Below are 6,000 nucleotides of genomic sequence, written 5' to 3' on the forward strand. Positions count from 1 at the left end.
CCTCCGAGTAAATCAGCTCTGACATTTCAGGTGAACTATTTTCCCTAAAAAGGAAATTGAAGGATTCCAAAAAAAATGAGTGCAAAAGTTGGTCAGGCTAATTTAACACATTGAACAAACTTGAGTTTAGCAAAATACTGACTTCTTTTCAACAGACAGGAATCTGAATAAAGGGCTTTATTTTATTTTACCATTTACTCAAACACATGAAAATGTTTTAAATGAAGATTTACAATGGAAACATTTCTCATCATTATAAACTCTTAATGTGCTCCAATGATCTGAGAATCTTAGGACTATTTTACTAACAGCCACTAATGTTCAATTTCTTAAGGAACAATGATGTTTTTTCCCTTGTGACAAAACTCACACCACCACAAAATCAAACAAACAAAACAAAGCAAAACAAACAAACAAACAAACAAACAAAAACAAAACTCAATTTCCCCTTGTGTAAAACATTCAAGAGCCCTTATTACTTTATAGTCAAGGAAAGTAATTTGACTACTTATGATCTCTTCTTTTGCACTGTATCAGAATCATATCCACTTTTGATTGTGTTGTTATTCAGCTGTCCCAGCACCTACCCTAAATCTCATTTAACATAACATTTTACTGATTACAAAATAAATGTTATTTATCATAGAGAATACAAAAAATGCACACAATAAAATAAAAATCACCTATAATTCTACTCTGTATACTATTAAGTTTTTAGTGTATTCCTTAGTATTCTGTTTCTATTCATGTTTGTATATCAAGCTGTAACTTGTTTTTAGATAAATTTTGAAAAATGCTGTACATACTGTGATAATGTATTTTCTGACTTATCAAAATAATGTTTTCTCATGACATAGCAAATTTTCCTTCAATAACATTTTAATTACTGCATATTGTTCTGTCATTCTAAAATGTCAGGATTTATTCAGTAATGGTTATTTTTTTGATTTTATAAAATATTATTAAAAATGTTCTTCTATAATTGAAAGTCCTAGGTCAACAGGTAAGATAATTAAACAGCATTTTGTTACATTATTACCAAAGTGTCCTCCAGACACACACAAAAAGGGGCACTACCACCAGGTATGTAAGAGAGAATCCAGTTCATAGTACCCATAGCAAACGTGGCTACCGCCAAGCTTCTAACAAGATCATTTACCATATTTTGGTGGTATAAAAAACGTAACTCATTATTTTTCTAATTAAAAAATCTTTGGTTAGCAATAGATTTGACAAACACTGGTGCTTACATATTTATCATCTGTATTTTGAATTTGGAAATTTTTCCTATTGCATTTATTGCCCAGTTTTCTTTGAGGCACTGGATCTTTCTATTAATTCACAAGAAGTTTTTATACATGAAAGTTATTAATCCTTATTCTTCCCTAAATACTTATAACATTTTTCCAGTCTGTCATTTGTTATTAATTTTGCCCATGATGTTCCTCATGGACTAAAATTTTAAACTTTTATAAACCAAATCTGTCCATTATATTTTTGTCTGTGGTTTTGCCCAAAAAGGACTACCTCATCCCAAGATCAATGTTCACATATATTAACTTTTCCAGTGATTTAATTAAATGTTTTTCTCTTTAATTTATTAGACTTAACAGATGATCTAACTAAATTGTTTTTGAACTAATTAATTGATTATTTAAATTCTTTTTATTACTTAATTTGTCCTCGGTTTGAAATACAACCTTTGTCATATATTCATAACAAATATATTTGGGTGATTTGAGGTGTTAAATTGTGTTTTATTATTTTCTGTCTGTTTTTCTCCCTTAATTGCTCACTTTTTATTTTTAAAGGTTTATTTATTTATTCTACAAATACAAATTAAATACCTACTGTGTAACAAGCACTATTCAAGAAGCTTGAGATACATCAATGAGTAAAGGAACAAAATTTTCTAACCCTTGGAGAATTTTCATTCTAGTTTTATAAAATAGTAGAAAATCTGTTAATGTTTAAGTCTTAATAATGTTGGTAACCTATACTACATCATTCCTAATTTTTAACCTATAGGTAATGATATAAACAATGGTATATAAATATAAATCAACAGATTATCCTAAACACAATTCATCAGGATTCATAAGCTAGATGAATATTATGTATACACAAATAAGAAAGTAATTGCTAAATGATAAGTATTTAGTCTGTGAATAAAAAAAGAATGTCAACAGAAACCCACTTGATATAATCTAGTCAGTAAAATATAACCATCTAAAGAATTAAGTGGTTTATGGAACAATTTTATCAATGTTGGTGATCAATTGTTCTGTAACCTCACAACATACAAGATGAAGCAAAAGATTTCCATTTTATATAAGTTGTGAAGCACTAGAACACATACAAAAGATATAAAGTGTTTCCAAGAGATCATTAAGTGTTGGTTTAACAAATATATACTTGAAATTATTTGGACATTGAATATAAAGAATGCAAATTAACGGACTACAGCTCTTTTAATATCCAAGTTATTATTTTAGTTACTTTCAATGTTTACTTTCTTTTAATTTTTGTGATAGACTCCAATTAGTAGTTGTTGAGTATTATAAACTCTCCATAACTACCTACCATTCAGCTAACCATATTTATAACCTAATAAGGAAAGTTTGGATAGATAAATTTATTTACAGTTTTGTTGATAGGGATGTTTTCTTACTTAAGGAAAAAAACAATAAAGATCAAGTTTAGTTTTGAAAGTCAGTTCCCCTACTTATGTTAAGATGGCAGAGTAGTTAAACACTGTACTTGCCTTCTGTCATGACCACATCAAAATTACAACTAAACTACAAAACAACCATCATTGAGAATTGCCTAAAGTCTTGCTGAACTGAAACCCTACAATTAAGGACATACAAAAGGAGCAACCTAAGACTGGTAGGAGGGGTAGAGATGTGGAACAGGCTGGTCCCACACCCGTGTGTTACCATTGAAAATTGGGAGGGATATCTCTGCTAAGGAGGTCCTCCCCAAAGGAGTGAGAGGTCCCAGTACCACACCAGTGAGAGAAGTCCTCATAACTTCTGCCTGTAAAATCCCATGGAGATTGTGGCTGTGTGGAATGGAGGATCACTACACTCCAAGGCACTTCCCTTGGAGGGACTGCACACAGACTTACTCACTGACAGACTCACTCACTCTGAGCTCCAGCACTGGGGCAGCAGCTTGAAAGGGAAAAAGGTCATACAGGGAGGAATTGAGTTGTCTGACTACACGGACAGATTTCTCCTAGACGAAGGAACTGGATGAAGCCATAATTTATTTGTTGAGCCTCCCCCTTCCCAGTGTGTAGATGCAAGTAGCCACCATGTATACATCTCCATCAACAGGCTAATACAGTTCATTTGCCCAGCCCTGGTGATTCTGAGAACTACACCCCACCCAACTTTCAGGTACACCCAAGCCGCTTCCAGTGGCATTTTTATACAAACCACCTGCCTTGACTCATGCTAAAGAATTTACTAAAGTCTCTGAAAGGCTCACAAAACCCAGTCAAGCAGCGTCTGGCTTTGGAATGTCCCATAATTCTGGCTGAGCAGCCCTAAGCCTGGCACTAGTGGCAGCTGGCCTTATGGCACTAGTGGCAGTTCATGGCTTGGCCTCTCAAGGTACCTCCAAGCACAGTGCAGGTGGTGGCCATATGCAGATTGCTTTGCAGCTCATACCAGGTGGCCTCAGGCAGGGCACAGTCTGTGGCTGAAATTAGCCTGCAGTGGGGCCCCTCCAAGGTGGCCCTGGGGCTGGCACACCCTCGGCCATTTTGAAACCAAGCTAGAGTATCACCCAGCTGCCAAGGACAATATATGCAAAAGGCACACTGAGTATGCACCAGAGTCCTGCTAAAGACAATCCTGCTCCATAGGGTCAGCCCCTCCACAGCACTCCTTCTCTGTAGTCATAGCCAATCCTCACAACCAAAGAGTCCAAGGGACAATCCCTCCTACAGACATGCAAACAGCAACCAAGTCTCAACTATAATAGGATGGCACATGCAATGCACATAAGGGGCACACCTGGAGCACCCGGCTCTAGTGATCAGGGACACTGTGCCACTGGGTTCCACATGACACTTGCTACATGAAGACATTCTACTAAGACTGGGAGACATAGCTTCCCTGACTAATATATGGAAACAAACACAGGGAGCCAGACGAAATGGGGAGACAAAGAAAAATATCCCAAATAAAAGAACAGAACAAAGTTCCAGAAAAAGAACAAAACAAAATGAAGAAAAGCAACCTACCAGGTGCAGAGTTCCAAACACTGGTTATAGGATGCTGAATGATCTCAGGGAGAACTTCAACAAAGAGATAGGAAACATAAAAATGGAGATAGAAAGCATAAAAAAGAACCAGTCAGAAGCAATAGCTGAAATGAAAGTATATTACAGGGAATCAAGAGTTGATTAGATGAAGCAGAGGATTGAACCAGTGATTTAGAAGATGAGGTAGCAGAAAACACTCAAACAAACAGCAAAAAGAAAAAAAAAAATCCAAAAAGATGAGGATGGTTTAAGGGGCCTCTGGGACAATATCAAGTGTACCAATATTTGCATGATAGGGGTATCAGAATAAGAAGAGAGAGAACAAAGAATTGAAAACCTATTTGAATAAATGATGATGAAAATCTTCCCCAACCTGGTGAAGGAAATGGATATTCAAGCCCAGGAATCACAGAGACTCCCAAACAAGATGAACCCAAAGAGGTCCACAGCAAGACACATTATAATTAAAATGCCAAAGATTAAAGGTAAAGAGAGAATCTCAAAAGCAGCAAGAGAAAAGCAGTTAGTTACCTACAAGGGATCTCCCATAAGAGTGTCAGTTTCTCAACAGAAACTTTGCAGGCCAGAAGGGATTGGCACAAAATATTCAAAGTGATGAAAACCGGGGACCTACAACCAAGGTTACTCTACCCAGCAAAGCTATCATAAAGACAGATAAAGAGTTTTCCAGACAAGAAAACACTAAAGGAGTTCATCACCACCAAACCAGTATTACAAGGAAAATTAGAGGGTCTTATTTAAGATGAAAAAAAAAAGAAGATTAAAAATATGAATAAAATGAAAATAACTACATATCTATCAATAATTACTTTAAATGTAAATGGATTACAAGCTCCAGTCAAAAGATAGGAGGGTTGAATGGATAAGGAAACAAGACCCTTACATATGCTACCTACATGAGACTCACATCAGATCAAAAGACACACACAGACTGAAAGCGAAGGGATGGAAAAATATATTTCTTGAAAATGGAAACAAAACAAACAAAAAGAAAGCTAGAGTAGCACTACTTATATCAGACAAAATAGACTTTAAAACAAAGTCTATAACAAGAGACAAAGAAGGATCCAGTAATCCCACTTCTGGGTATTTATCCAAAGAAACCCAAGATGTTACTTTGAAGGGATGTGCTCATCCATACATTCATTGCAGCATTATTTACAATAGCCAAGATATGAAGGCAACTTGGGTGTCCCTGAATTGATGAATTGATAAAGAAGAGGTGGTTCATATGTACAATGGAATATTATTTAGACATTAGAAAGAATGAAATCTTGCTATCTGCAACAACATGGATGGACCTAGAGGTTATTGTGCTGAGTATAGTAAGTGAGACAGCAAAAGACAAATGTCATATGATTTCACTTATAAGTGAAATCTAAAGAATAAAATAAACAAACAAAACAGAAACAAATTCATAGATACAAAGAACATTTTGATGTTTGCCAGGTGGGAAGGGGGTTGCAGCCAGGGTGAAAAGGTGAAGGGTTTAAGAAACACAAATTGGAAGTTACAAAATAGTCAATGGAATGTAAAGTGAAGCATAGGGAATATAATTAATAATACGATAATAACTATGTATAGTGCCAGGTGGGTACTAGCATAGTCAGGGTGATCTCTTTGTAAATTATATAACTGTCTAACTAATGTGCTGTACACCTGATGTAATATATAACATAGGGAATATAGTCAATAATTTTGTG

This window comes from Rhinolophus sinicus, chromosome 7 (genome assembly GCF_057876585.1).
Source record: "Rhinolophus sinicus isolate RSI-liver-muscle chromosome 7, RSI-T2T, whole genome shotgun sequence".
NCBI classification, from domain to species: Eukaryota; Metazoa; Chordata; class Mammalia; order Chiroptera; family Rhinolophidae; genus Rhinolophus; species Rhinolophus sinicus.